The sequence below is a fragment of the Corylus avellana genome, chromosome 7, assembly GCF_965113065.1.
Source record: "Corylus avellana chromosome 7, dhCorAvel1.hap1.2, whole genome shotgun sequence".
Taxonomy (NCBI): Eukaryota; Viridiplantae; Streptophyta; class Magnoliopsida; order Fagales; family Betulaceae; genus Corylus; species Corylus avellana.
Genome location: NC_142496.1, coordinates 25255729 through 25271473, shown reverse-complemented (window position 1 = coordinate 25271473; position 15745 = coordinate 25255729). Strand labels below are relative to the sequence as shown.

Here is a 15745-nt window from a genome sequence, read left to right as displayed (position 1 = left end):
ATCATTAAAAGAAACAATATTTCTCTCGAAAATTCAACTAGGTTATACCATATGTTCCTTCAATATATTGCCAAAGCCAGATGAACATATATATTTGAATCAAACCAAACAAAATGCAAAACTGTTTCTTGTTGGCTAGATAGAGCTTTCTACGTCATAATTGCATCGAATAAAGTAATATACTTATATACCACTCAGACCCCAGTACACAAATCATTACTCAATACAAACTAAATTAACTCTGAACATCTAAAGCAAAGTACAGAAACATAACTTATTATCCACAACGATAACAAATATTAAAGTATTGGGTGTTTTTACGCTAAATAAAAAAAATTAAGCAACACATAAATCAACAAAACAGGTAAAAAATTATATAATACACAGTAAAAGAGGCAACTAAGACCGAATCACATTGCCCGGGTTCTTAATCGGTGCTCTAGGATCTGCGAAATCTAATCCACAGTACATGAATGGGTTAAGTTGAGATAGCATGAAAATTGTTCTGTCTGGGATGAAATTTACGCAACCAGAAAAAAGTCTGGACTTCAACAAAGTCATCCTTTATATTAGACCAGATCACCATACAGATGGAGAAACCAGTATGCTGTATGAAAGCCCTCAGATCTCATAATAGCTTTGAACAGATCATCTACAGCTTTATGCAAATGGCATTCATCAAAAAGCCTTTGCGCACCAACAAAGATAAATATTCATACATACATAAAACATATTATATAGATAATGGAGAAGAGAAGGTGGTGGTGGTGGCAGTGTGTAAAGGACAGAGATAAATTGAAACCATGCAACCACTCAATAAAGATCAGTTATCCATCATTGGACAAGTTAGATATGTTGACTGCCAAATGTAAACCATATCACAATTGAGAGACTCAATCATCATGGAACCCACTCGAGAAATAACTAGGATCAACAAAAGGCAAAAGAATGACAGAGAAGAAGATGGGTTTATGGACTTGAACTCCGGAAAATAAACGATGCAAAGAAATAAGAGTAACAAGAAACAGGAAAAAAGAGCATGAAAAATGAAACTGTAGTCATCCTACTTATATGAACAATTGATCTCTGATAGGAACCCGAGGGTTCACTCACTTGAAAATCACAAAATAAATGGAAAGATAACATAATCAATCGATTCAAGGGGATCAGGCCTCCAAAAAAAAAACACATAACTAAAAAAAAAAATCCCTGAGTAGCACATTTTAAACTCAAAATATCTAGTGTACCCGTCTGACTAGCATGCCTAAGAGTGCAATATCCAAAGACTTCAGAGATCCACTGTCTAATCTAGGCTCAATAGACTAATGAAACTCGGATTACAAAGGATGGGAACTTGCAGGAACAGTTTGGCCTCAAAATGGACTTTTTTTATCTCTGATTTTAATCATCACCCTTACAAATTCAAACCGCATATAATTCTTGAAACTTTGGTGATTTTTGTGAAGGAATAAAAGGCTAGTGGTGTTGAACAATACGAATAATGGGTTGAGGATATGAAATTGTTAAATTGCAACAAAAAAAACTAAATTGCAAAAACTCAACAATGACAGTATGACGGAATCAATTAAGCATCTTTCTTCTTCAATTGTCCAAGGCTACTTCAAAACTAGAATTAAGTGAGCGCAGTCTAGCACATTAGATTCACATGACCTGCTATAGATTTGAATTCACACTTTTTCCTATAAGTAATATAGATTAATGTTTTTTTTTTTTTGATAAGTGAGTAATATAGATTAATGTTAACTCTAGTAGATGAAAGATCAAGAAAATTGCAAAGCAAAACATAATATTATGAACTATTTAAAATCGTAAGTCAACTTTCCAAATTTGAAGAGATTCAATATTTTGATAAGAAACCAAAAAAAAAAAAAAAAAAAAAAAAGAGATAAAATTTACAAGAGAGACAAAGGCATAAACAAAATACTCGACAAAGTGTTCAAAAAAAAAAAAAAAAAAAACTGTCAGATATAGCTTTCTAGGCTGCATTTCCATCAATAATGCAGTGAAAACCTGCTCAGAGCCCAGTGCATTTATCATCATTCACTACATAAATATAACCCAACTTAAAACCCAAAAACCCATTATGAAGAACTTGTGTAAGATATCATTGACAGAAAAACTGGAAATAAGAAAAGAAAAAAGAATAAGAAAAAAAATGATGCGCACAACGGCTAAGCTGGTTTTGCAACACCTGCATGTGAAAATAAAATCAATGTATGTAAAAGCCCTCAGATCTCATAGCTTTAAATTGACTAATCCAGAGTCTATTCTATCAATGCAATCACGTTCAATCAGAAGCCTTTACAAACTAACCAAAAAAATATGAGTGTATATGCGTGTGTATGTATGTATGCATGAATAAAGGAATAATGCAACTCTTCACACCCGTCTATCACACATACACACTCATATAAAGCAGAGGTGGCGGTGAGTAAACACTAGTAATGAATGAAAACCTTGCAAACCACTCAACACAGTAAACACAGTAAGATTTGTACATCATCGGGGAAATAAGGGTTCAATAGTCTATGCTAAATGCAAGCCACAGCGCACCTTGGCATAACAAACACCCAATAAAATCAACCAAAAAAAAAATTGAAACATTGCATAAAACCCAACCCTAAGATCTGTTACAGATAAAGAGAATGGAGAGCAAAGGAGTAAGAGAGAAGAAGCTCATTAGGGCTGGCTGATTCTTGTGAAGGAATAAAAGGTTAGTGGTGTTGAACAATTCGAATATTGGGTTTAGGATATGAAATTGTTAAATTGAAAAAAAATAAATAAATAAATAAATTGCAAAAAACCAACAATGGCAGTATGAAGGAAACAAACATCTTTCTTCTTCAATAACAGTCTAAGGCTACCACAAAACTAGAATTAAGTAAGCATGTTATAGCACATTAGATTCACATAACCTGTTATAGATTTGAATTCACCGTTTTTTCTGTTAGTATAGATTGATGTTTAACTCTAATTGATGAAAGATCAAGAAAATTAAAAGCAAACCATAGTAATATGAACTATGTAAAATCTTAAGAATTCAATTTTCCAAATTTTAAGAGATTCAATATATTGATAAGAAACCAGAAAAAAAAACAATTTTCGAGAATAAAAAACCGAAAAAAATTATAGGAGAGACAAAAGCAAAACTAACATGAATGCTCATAATAGAACCTTGTTTAACTAAAAGAAACCATTGAAAAAAGAAAATATATATAACATTTGAGGCCTCAATGCAAAACACATAACTCTCAGCAGCTTTCTAATACTAACGGATGTGAAGAAATTACAAAACATAAAATAGTAAAATACACCACAGGGGAAGAAAAGAGGAGCTGGCTAAGCCTTCAGATTCTTATATTCGTGGACAGAGAAGCTTATGATTTTCATTAAAAGCCTTCCCACATCTTAGAAGATAATGGAAACAACAGCAACAACAAACAGCACCAACAAGTACACATGCTGGCCGGCATACACAAGATGATGGGGGTTCATAATGAAAATCAATATAAGCGTCCCAACACATTGCACATGCATCATTGGGCAGACGAGAAGTCTTTTCAGGCTCTTAGAAAATAGTTTATGGATGAAGAAATCCAATCAGAGAACTCTTCAATTTAAGAACAGCAAAACAAAATACAAGTAAAAAAACAGATCAATAGAGTCTAAAAAAAGTCTAGCAAACTGGTAGAAGTGGAAAAGTAATGGGAGATTAACAACCATAATTATATGTAACCAAGGCATTCATGTTAGAACAAGCGCTGAAATATGGGGGCTCATCAGTAGTCCAGACATAAACATAAAAAAATGCACAACTTTAATAGTTTATGGATGACTACAGTTATTTTCAGAATGGAATGCATAAAAATGATGATATTCAAAAGTACATCAATGTATAAAGTTTCCAAAAATTCAATGGAAAGCTTCGGCACATTGCAATAAACAATTACAAGTGAAAACAATTTAAATAGCATGGGTGACCCCTTTTCAAATGTGCCTGTACTGTAAATGAACAAATCAGTCATTGCAATGAGATATGCAGCTAAGTAAAAATCACGCAAAGTGAGTCACATTGTCAGTCCAGGCAAGGATAACTTTTTGCTACTCCCAAACTGTTCTGAAGACACAATTGAAACAAGATCAAATACGAATCAGAATAACATATAGGCAACAAGCCACCACCTTTATGGCAGAAGAAACCATTAAACAACAAGAGTGCAACAAAGGTATCACAAAAGAAGTCAGCTTGTGGACCACTAACGACATTTGATAGTTCAAGAATCAGAAATTCACATCAAATTAGATTTTAAATTAAAAATAAAAAGATAAAGGAACAACGTAGATAACTTATAGAAGAAAAAATCCGATATTCAAACAGCATGAAATAAATGTAAATATCTTAGAAAAAGCCCTCAGATCTCATAGCTATTTGGGTCATCGACAGCATCCATTAGATTTTCACCAAGGGCCTTTCCACATCAACCGCCGCAATAAGAAAGGGAGAAAGAAAGAAATAAAGAGAGAGAGAGGGAGGGAGAGAGAGAGTGAGGGGATCAGAGAGGGATAAAAGCGTGGCGTATAGCATTACTTTTAGGAAAAAGCTGACGATGACAGGAAAGGCTCGTAGTGAAAACCCATGTAACCGCTCCATACAAATGAGTTTTCCATCATGGGGCAAATGAAAATGCACATGGAAACACAATTAGAGTCCTTAGACTACTTACGGATCAACAACTACTGCAAAGAAGCAGAACAACAGTACGACTACATTTTCATCACCCTAATCCATCACTATGGCTCAGTGCACATATGTGAGCGGAATAATTCTAGTTAGCAAAAGAATGTAACCCCACATCAGATAATTCAGAAAACATAACTTACAAAGCATAAACAAAATACTCTACAAAGTGTTAAAAAAACAAACTGGTCAGATATAGCTTTCTAGGCTGCATTTCCATCAATAATGCAGTGAAAAACTGCTCAGAGCCCAGTGCATTTATCATCATTCACTACATAAATATAATCCAACTGAAACCCCAAAAACCCATTACGAAAAACTTGTGTAAAGTTGTAAACCACTCAGATATCATTGACAGAAAAACCAAAAACAAAAAAAAATAAAGCGAAATTGAATTCAACAAAAGGACCAACCTAGTTTTGCAATACAATGCATGTGAAAATCAAACCAAGGCATATAAAAGCCCTCAGATCTCATAGCTTTAAACTGAATCATCCACGGTCTTTCAATGCAATGGAGCTCAAACAGAAGCCTTTACAAACCACCACCAAAAAATATGAGTGTATATATGTATAAAGAAAGAGTAATGCTACTCTTCACAGGATTTGGCTTAGGTGCTGTAAAAAAAATCCCTCATCACACCCATTTTATCAAACATATACACTCGTACAAAGAGGTGGTGGTGAGTAAAGGCTAGTAATGAATGAAAACCACGCGAACCGCTCAATACAGTAAGAGTTGTACATCATCGGCCAAATTAGGCCTCGTTGCTCGGCGCTAAATGCAAGCCACAGCTCAGCTTAGCATAATCACACCCAATAAAATCAACCAAAACCAAAGAAAAAAAAATAAAAAAAAAATAAAAAAAGATAAATTGCAAAAAACCCAACACTAAACAGAGAAAGAGAACAGAGGCGAGAGCATAGGAGAAAGAAAAAAGAAGCTCATTAGGGTTTGTCGGCGATTCCTGAACTTAAATAGCATTTGACGTGATTTCCTAAAATATCCTTTTTCTGGTCCCAATTTCCGAAAAATGTCGTTTTGTATTTCATAATTGGTCCAAGTATACGTATATCTCTATATAAATTAATCATAATTTAATTTATTTAATTACACAGGTAAAATTATTTGCATTGGGTTCATGTTATTCTCTTCAGTCTATTTTGAACTGAAATTTTTAATAAAAAATTTTAGAGTTACAAATAAGACATATGTCCTACTAACAAAAAAATAATAATAAAATATGATCTCATGTTAAAAAAAAATAATAATAAATAATAGGTGGCTGGCCACCACCAAGGGCCAAATCTTAAAAAAAAAAAAAAAAAATTGTTTGGCTTTTGGGGGTGGCCGAACCAAATAGCTGGTCTGGGGTGGTTGAACCCCAGGCCCAACGGGGTGGTCCGGCCACCCCTAGCCGGCCATTGTAGGTGGCTCAAGCCACCCCTAGCTAAAATGGGGTGATCCAACCATCCCTAGAGCCTAAATAAGATAGCTAATCACCCCTTATTATTTTATTATTAGTTTTTGTTAGTGGGACTCATTTGTGGCTCTAAGAGTAGCCATGAACTGAATATTCGCGTGTCAAATTTGAATCATGTTAAAGCCTATATGATTGAAGCACGTGTTTATATATATATATATATATATATATATATATATTAACGTAACTTATTTAATTAAACACGTTATATTATTTAATCCTTTAACACTTTAATTTCCTTTGTTGATTTAATTAAACATGTTATACTATTTAATCATTTAACACTTTAATTTCCTATGATTCACAAATCACGTCAAAAATTTAACTTTAAAAAGAAAAAGAAAGAAACTTTCATACTCATAAAAAATGCGCTAAAAAAAAAGAAAAAAATCATAACAGAGCTGCCCGCCACAAAAACACGCGCATACTCTGTAGACAGAGAGAAGGATGTTGGAGGTGAAGAGTCTGAGGAAGGCGGTGGTGCCCTCCACACTCATTGAGCATCCCTCTCCGGGGAATCTTCAGTCCACTCGGCTCGCCCTCCATGTACCATCTTCTCTTTGTCTCTCTCCGTCCTATTGTTTTGATATAATCTAATTTTGTTTCTTCCATTGCCAGGCTAGTGACGACGGTTCTTCTTGTTGGGCCTACGTCGCCTCCGGTTGCCACGTTTATAAAATCCAGGTACACACACGGCTGCTGCGCCTGCGCGTGTGTTTATTATATATTGTAGTGCCCACTGCCCACATTCTTCTGCTCATGCATGAAGTAGACTTAACTGTTTTGATATCCATAGTGATTATCAATCTCCCGTGTGAAAAATGTTTACTTGAATTTGGGTGTGCGCAATTAAAGAAAAAGTGTTGAATTACAACTTATCCGTTAATGGAAAATGATGAATTTAATCATTTAATTAATACTTTTAGAAAAAGATAAAAGGAAGGGCTTGCATTATATGTAGTGCAAAAAAAAAAAAAATTGGGATTCTTAGTTCTCATGGGCATTTTAGTTTTTGTGGATAACTTCGTTAACATGATTTTTTTTTTACACGTTCCAAGTAGTTTCTTTTGTTTGGTGTGTCAACGGGGAAGCTGTTATAACAATAATTGCTACGGCAATGATTTATTATTCTTTTAGATGCCACTGGAAGATGCTTTCATGAGCAAAGGAAAAGAAAGCCTCCTGATCCCTGTACTGACTCGGGTATGAAATCATGGGCTATTGTCCATTTGCATAAAGTCTTGATCTTGTTTGACGCGTGAGATACATGGGACTCCGAATCTGCTTGCTTTAATGTTTGATTCTATTGATTATGTGTTAACCCTGTCATCTGTGATCTGACTTATTGAAGGTTATGGACTCTCTCTTAGTTAACCGCTGTCCTCATCGTTCAGAGATTCAGAGTATAGTGCTAACAGAAACTGAGAGTAAGTGGCTGTTGTATTGGTACTTGGATTTTACTTTGCTAGGTGATAGTTGACAAAATGTACTTAATAAAGTATAAGTTTTGTACTATGTGGTCCATATTGTATTAGTGCAATGTAATACTCCAGTCCCATATTAGGAAGATGAATTGTCCATATAGAGTTAGTGAATTATAAAGGCACTCATGGGTGCTAAGTCTCACATTGGTTCCTTATTAGGTGAGACTGGGAATTATAAGTGATTTTAGAGAAGTTCTAACTTGATTAGTCCTTTTGGAGTGATAGAGCAAATGTAATTAGCATTTTTCCTAAGTCGTTACATGTTAAATTTAGTATGGTTGTCTGGTAGGTCAAGGGGTAGCCCCCCACCCTTAACAATGGTGTTGGCAGAAAGGTATAATGATAGTATGCTACTCAGATTTTGGAATAAATATAGGCTTTTTCTTAAATTTGATAAGTTCCAAGGGAGTTTTTTTTTTTGGTGGATAAGTTCCAAGGGAGGTTGAGTTGCTTTAATAACTCCCTGGATGATCAAAACAGTGGAACCTTTCTCTTCTGATGTGCAACTATAAACACCTTTTTCTTTTCAAACCCATCATTGAACCTCCCTATGGTTTAGATTCATCATATTTTTTAGCCTAATTGATGGATTCTTCCATTGTTGTATCCATTGTTGTACATGAGTCGGATGAAACACGAAAAATTTAGCCCTTAGTTGGCCTTTAAGATGGGCGGAAAAATAGCTGCTCTATTTCCAAATCCAAGAAAAGAGCTGTCTTTTTCCTCTTCCATGAAGTGTCAATTTAGACATTGTCATGCTTCAAGCAACACTGCACGTCATGTGGGAGAATCCGTCAATTGGCATGGAAAATATGGTGATTTCTTTTACTTTGAACCACAAAAAGGTTTGAAGACGGTTTCTGAAAAGAAACCTGGAAGGTAATTTGTAATTATCCCTAACTTCATGGAGGTAATTTATAATTTATGATAGATTTTACAAACCTGTTTTTTATCAATTAAATATGTCAAATATCATGGTTGGGTAAATTGGAAACATTTTTTGATCGCCAAGAAACCGATAGGGATGTTTTGATCGGGGTACTAATTGATATTGTTTTCAAGTAATGTTATCGCAACTTTTCATTGTACTGTTATCTTCTATTGTTTAAGAAATCCTAATGTATTAGCAGCTCTTGACGTTGATACAATTGTAAATACTTATTGACTGGATGTGATATTTTCAGGCACTGACTACTTAATGTTGGGAAGCGTAGATTCATATGGTCACCTTATTGTATCTAAACTAGATACTGCTGGTAAAGGTAGTTTCTCTTTATAATTAATCATCATGATGTTAATACATCTCATAATGAAGATTTGATAGTAAAATTTTGCAGCATATGTTTATTTTAATGGAAAGATCAAGAAATTTGGAAGCGCTTCTCCCTCTTGAACTTTTCTAGTTGGGATTATTTATTCAACCCCTCTCTTTTTTTTCTTTTTCTTTTTTTATAGTTTTATAAGTAGCACACCTACATTGCTAACCCAGGAGTGAGTACAATTATCTAGTTTTCTTTTACAGAAGGTAAAGGTTGATTGATTACTGATGATAAGCTGGTGGTGGTGTTGGATACAGGCTGGTGGGACCTTCCTCAATTAGCACCCACCTTTTCAAGCGAGTAAACCAAAATTATTTAAATTTGTATATACCAATCTCTTTTCTAGCAGCAGCTCCCTACCCCTCTTTTTTCCCTCTCTCTGTGCTGGTATTTTGTAAGTTACTTGAGCTAATGTGCCAGTCATGTGCCTCGGGTTTCCTCAGAGCTTGCTAGCTTGGGTTAATTTTGATCATTAATATATCATTATGTTAAAAGAGCAGTCAGTATCCTGTCCTTTCTTATTAATGCATTGGTGGATGTACTGACTCCATTTGAGCTTTTCCCTCATATAATGCTTAGTTTACCAGGATTATGAACGCTTATGTCATGCTGTAAATTGAGTTACAAGGCAATAGATGAAGCTTTATGTATGCTAGTTGTTTTGCTGTTGGATTCCACTTTGTTTCTATTTCTGGCTTTGCTCTTTTAAAGGGTAGAATCGACTTATTTGTAATACTGCTGAAATTTTCAGATGTAAACAGGCTCACATATTCAGTATTGCCTCGAGATAATGGTGTTGGCGAAGGCAGTTGGGCAGGGCTCTGTTTCAGTCCAAGTCAATGGTCTATGGTACCTCATTTCTCTTGTTAACTTATTTGGTCTATAAGATGCTTAATCTTGTATTCATCCATGTCTCTCAGATTTATATTCATGCATCAGTTAGCAGAAAACAGGAACTGCTGACGCTTAACCTTGTTGAAATATTAAGTTGTGTTGTCTCCATTTTTTTAGATTATTATAATTATTTACATTTTGATGGCTTACTATCTGAAAGGATATTATAAATTTAGCATCTTGCATGTCAATTGGTAAAATCGTGCTTGGAAGCATAGGGATGGGCCTGGTGGCTCCACCACATTTGGCCCCAATATTTTCTCAAGAGATGGATCCAGATCTCATTGTCCAATGGCGAGATCTGGATCTCGCCATCCAAAATTTAACTTCATTTCAGGTTTTAAAACCTATTCTAACTGAATTCTGTGAATGGTATGTAATTTGGATTAGGGGCCTTGTTTGGTCTTTTAATGTGTCTTCTGTGGATTAAACTGGTCAACTACTGATATTTTGTGGTGATAGGCCTGAGCTGACAGATTCATTTATTTATCGTGGTAGTTTTTCGCTTTATTGGATATTTGTTAAGGGTGCCCAATAGTACTTCTTTAGCTCCTTTCCAGTAGCAACATCCAACTGGAAAGCAATTTGGTATTGGTGGCAAATTTTCTTTATGGCTTGTATTGTGTTTTCCATATAATTCAATTGGAAACTTGTCTGTGATCAACTCATAAATTATCTATCTTTCCATTTTACCATCCAAAAATTAAGTTAATGGATGTGGCTAAACCTGTCGCTGAATAATTTGCACGATTGGGCCAATTTTTCTAGTCGGGGAAGTTGAGTTTACTAAAGAAGGATGAGATTATAATTATTGCTAGTCTACAATAATTGGTAACGTATGGGAGAGGTCAAAGCTAAAATAGAAGAGGGAAAAAAAAATGGAGCAAAAAGAGAATAGGTTCTCTTTTCTATCCTTTTAGTTTTTGAACATTTAGCTCCATTTCTACTTTAAAGTTGTGTGTGCTTTCTTTTCTTTCCCACCCTTAAATAGGGTTTCCCTGTTGTGCTGACTATTCTCTTTTCAGGCTGCTGTAGCACGTAGCTTCTGCAAAACTGTTGATGTTTATGACCAGGATATTCATGTCCGGACATTACGTACGTAAGTAATATGTCTAGTGTTTAAATGTTCTTTTTTATTTAATAGAAGTCACCATCACTCTTGCCTCCTTTTTTTTTTTTTTTTTAATTCTTCCTTCTTCTTTTTCTTTTTCTTTTTTTTGAATTAACTACATCCATATGATATGATCACTTAACTGATATGCACCTTGATGAGCATAAAAGTGAAAATTCTGAACAACTAACCTTGGACTATCTTGCCACTTCCATATGATGGTATACCATCTCATAGGTTGAAAATTTCTTTAATGAGAGCATCACAGAATTATGGACTTGGTTTACCCCAAAATTTGAACTGTTTTTCTTCTTCCTGGACATCCTTCATTATTGACGCGGCCTTGCAGACTCTGGTATCCATCCTCGTTGAACTTTATACAAAATCCATGTCTTGTGAATGAAAGTTCTATATTAGCCGTAACTGAAGGCTTCCAGGTACAATTTTGTTCCTTTATAGTTTTTAAATTTCTTCAGTGTCATGATGAGCTCTGCTCCTCCTTTCTTTACTTGCATGTATTGCATTACTTCGTCTGTTGGTATGACTGCAGCTGACTATATGGGACTTGAGAATGAAAGAAAACGGCGGTTGTATACAGCGAGTCTGCGGTGCCCCTGGTGATATCTTATATGCTGTCTGCAGTTCTTCAACTGGTAATATTGCTGTTGGTGGAGCTGATCGTACTGTGACCATCTATGATCCTCGCAGGTCGGTCCCATTAGAATGTTTTTAAATCAAAAAGGCATTGATTAACTAAGTGGGGCCCATTCTTTGTACTTTCTGTCAGTAGTACATGGCACATATTGATGATGTATGGGACTAGCAAATCATTTTTGTTCTGCATGTTAGTTTATGTTTCTTTCCCCTGTGCTTCACGGTTGCCCAGAATATGGGATGAACAGAGATTGGTGTGCTGAAAATTTTCACCTTGCTCAGTACGAGACCCTGATTTGTCTTTTACATCTTGAATGTAGATGGTCAGCATTATCAAGATGGGTGCACTGCTCAAAATATGAGGTCAGTCAATATATAAATTACTTTTTCTACCCTGGTACTTGTCATTGCTTGGGCCCTTTTCTACAATATACTATTGAATCATATCTGTGGAACTGTGAAGATACAAGGAGTGTTTTAGTTTGTACTGCATTTTCATTGGAATCGACTTGTTTGATTAGAAAAGGAACAAGTATTCTATTATAATACATGTATCTATTCTGTGCTGGAGCATTTCTGGAGAAGTTTACTTGATTATGCAATATAATTTTCCAACCCATTTTTTCTACAAAATCAGTGTTCTTATCAATAAACATTGCTGTTTTTTTGAAGTTGTACATAGTTGCTTTTGACATTTTTCCCTCGTCAATGTATTTTATTATGTAAAACTGGCACATTCAAAGAAATTATTTGTCCATGAAAAACTCTCCATTCTTTCCTTCTGGTCCCTTGGGTGACAAGAGGACCCCAAGGACCTCAAATTATCCTGCCAGTATCTTATTCAGTATTGAGCAAGTTTATGTTCCCAAATCCCAATGAACTTTTCATTCCCGGTAAATGCTTGCAATTACAAAACTTGGGTCTTCACAATGTTCTTCTAATCTACTAGAATAGATATTTCAGACCCCTTGCTCCTACTTTCACGTATAAAGGACTAACAATTTTATGATAAGCATGCGAACAGTTCACATCAGTTGCTTTCATGGTGCAAAGTTTGTAAATTTCCACTGTTGTTGTATCAAGCTTAAGAAGATCACTAGATTTGCATGTCTTTTGAATTTTTCAATGGTAGAGATAACTTTGATGTCATTGTTACTGCAGATAACCGGGCTGGCTTTTTCATCAATTGATCCTGATCATATCTATATACAAGGGGTTGACTATGAGGTGATTGGCTTCAAAACTACTAGAGCTTAAATCATTTCTCTTTTAATTGCTCCTTTGCTTCAGCTGTGTATGACCTATTAGCTTCAAGTAGTTCTTTTCTTCTTTTGATCCCATATAATGAGAAGTGTTTGTTTATTTAGTATTGGTTGGTTTTGTTTTCTTGTTCTTGGAAAACAGAAATTTATTTGATGTATAAACAAGAAATAAAACTGATCAAACTGGTATAGTTTAAGTATGGTACCACTATCCTTGAAATCAATTTCACCCCCTTGAGACTCTAGTCCAGTGCAGCAGGGTGAGGACAATTAGTCTCCAGGATTTGGGAACCACTAGAGATGGCTGATCATAAGTGATCACTCCCAATATCAGGTCAATTGGTAGAAACTTCTAAGCGACTCAAAAAGGAAAAATAAGAATTATTTTTTGGACAGAGCGACGAAGAGGAGAGATTTTGAATGTGTGCTGGATTCCATAATCAAAGCCTTTTAAAGAAGACATTGAAGAGTAGTTACAAAGAGTGTGAGGTACTAATGCCCCACTGTGATGGAAAATTTGTGAATTTTTGTGTTTTTCTTTTCTCCATATTTATGTCTCATTTGGAACTTTTTGTTGTTTGGAACTATTTGTTTTATGTAATGTTTGCACTTGATTCTTGTAGTATTATTCCATCAGTCTGCCTTTCAAAAAAATAAGCATTCCTGACTCCCTTCCCCCTTCTTGGAAGGGTGGATGGGTTATAAGCTTAGACCCACTAGCATTTCTTCTTGCTATGGACTTGCAAGGTATCTGGCAAAGTAAACATAATAAGGGATTGGTCCAGTTACTGAGTAGACGCAATCACAAAGAACATCTTCTGAATAGGTGACTCTAGAGTAGTTCCTCTACATTCTCCTTGTGCTCTATAACTTTAAAATAACAAAATTTTTTTTTTTTTTTTGCAGGTTTTTTGTGGACACTGGAAAGAAGGCAATAAAGTGTTTTCATTTAGAGGAGATTCGAACTGGCTTGGGTTTAGCAAGGTACTATGTACTTCTGAAACTCTCCATGCTCGCACACACATGCATGCATGCATTATGCATACAAAGAAGGCTGCCAAATATTACTCTTGCATATTTCTAAAAATCAGCAGTTAGCGTGCAACTCAGTTTGAATGAACTGGTTGAACCAACTATGTCAAGATTCATTCGCTGATGAAGATTGAATGTACAGATGTGGGGAATTGACCAAGCCAACTTAAGTGGTGATTGGTTTTCATTCCTGAGGTTCCTGCGTTTAACATGTTATTTTCTCCTTTATGGGTACTTCTATTTTAAGATTTTACTTGGAATTGTGTCAACCCACATTTTGAAATTAAATTTGAGTTTGTGTTATGAAGGAAATCTATATAATGCCTACATACATACATGCTTTTGTTTCTTCGAGCGAGTATGTTGCATCTTGATAATCTACACTTTATCTGTAATAATTTCAAACTGTATAACACTCTGCCTGAGCAAAGTTAACAAGAATCAACTTTTTAGTTGGGTTGCTCTGTTAACTTTTGGTCTGCATGAAATTAAGTTGCCCTTCTAGTCAATATAATTGCAGCTTGCTGTCGTAATATAAGAATGCCAGTGTCATCTCACAGTTTCGCGTTTAACCCATCTTGCAGTGCTCCAAAAGGGATGTTTTAGGTGGATGGTGCGACTCTGGTAGCATCTTTGTGGCTGATGTTGTAGCTAAAGAGAGTGAAACAAACACTTGAAAGGTTTTGTCAATGGGTTTCCCTAATATTCAGTCTTCTCATCTATTTACATGGGAATTACTACTTGCATGATTATAAACTTATTGGAGTCCTGTTAAATCAGACTTCCCCATTATGTCTGCAAGCAGCCATTTCAAGCAACCACCCTTGCTCCAGTCAATCTGCCTGAAAAATGATCTATTTTCCTTGCAACATGTATTTTTTGCAGTGTAAATTTATTCTGCAATTTTGACTTTGACTCAGAAAACATATGTTCTTGTCCAGTTTTTCTACATCACATCAAGGCTAAGTAGGCCCTGAACTAGCGATGTTGATATTCCTCTATATCTTATTATTTCCACAGAATTGACCACTGAAAAGTCTAGATAGTAAAATTAAATTAATGGTTCAGTTAACTAGGGAATTTTTTGGATTCAGCTTTTGTGATTATTCAATCAGAAGAAACCTATCTCTGCCTGGAGATATCCAGGGCTTTTTGCTTTAGTTATAGTTTCCACCCTTTTTGACTTTCATGTGGTCCATGCTTATGAGCTTTCATCATTGCCACAGATCAAGGGTTTTCTTTTTCTTTTCTTTTTTTTTTCTTTTTTTGTATGTGTTTTTCTCCTGCTGTTTCTATCTGTCTTTGTTTAATTCACTTTTAAAAAGAAGGGAGTCAGACTACAGTGAGAGGGTGATATTCCGTGTCTTTTTCCTGTCCAAATTTTATAATCTAATGATATTCACAAGTCACTCCCGAAAGCTTTCACCTTCTTATTATACCCTTAATAATGTAAGGATGTTGATAGACAAGATATAAACAAATTAAGTCATAATCCCTTGAAGTATATGCTAATTGATATATATTTTAGATATAGAGGATAAATTCAGTTCATAGTTGATATAAATCAATGTGATTAAGGGTAATTAGGGTGTTGTGAACTAAACAAGAGAGTTAAGAGTTGTGGTGGAGTGATGTGGAGTGGGACATGAGATATGAATCTTTCAAAGTCAATGTGATGGATACCTGCCAAGGAATAATGGATATGGGGTGCTCTGTGCCTCTCTTGTTTGGAGGCCCTACTTTTCAG

At 35.2% G+C, this 15745-nt stretch overlaps 3 non-coding genes across 3 annotated transcripts; 1 reads left to right on the top strand and 2 right to left on the bottom strand.

Moving 5' to 3' along the window:
* Nucleotides 1-1979: 1979 nt before the first annotated feature.
* On the bottom strand, nt 1980-2065 carry LOC132185990 (small nucleolar RNA snoR118). Its single transcript, XR_009440674.1, has one exon. It is a non-coding gene; the product is annotated as a small nucleolar RNA snoR118 (small nucleolar RNA).
* A 2880-nt stretch (nt 2066-4945) lies between these two features.
* Nucleotides 4946-5031, bottom strand: LOC132185989 (small nucleolar RNA snoR118). The gene has a single exon (XR_009440673.1). It is a non-coding gene; the product is annotated as a small nucleolar RNA snoR118 (small nucleolar RNA).
* A 1591-nt stretch (nt 5032-6622) lies between these two features.
* On the top strand, nt 6623-14976 carry LOC132185967 (uncharacterized). The gene is made up of 13 exons (XR_015912780.1): nt 6623-6788; nt 6861-6926; nt 7380-7445; nt 7594-7669; nt 8911-8988; nt 9797-9894; nt 10965-11038; nt 11400-11487; nt 11601-11758; nt 12025-12067; nt 12866-12931; nt 13873-13950; nt 14583-14976. It is a non-coding gene; the product is annotated as an uncharacterized LOC132185967 (transcript).
* Nucleotides 14977-15745: the final 769 nt, after the last annotated feature.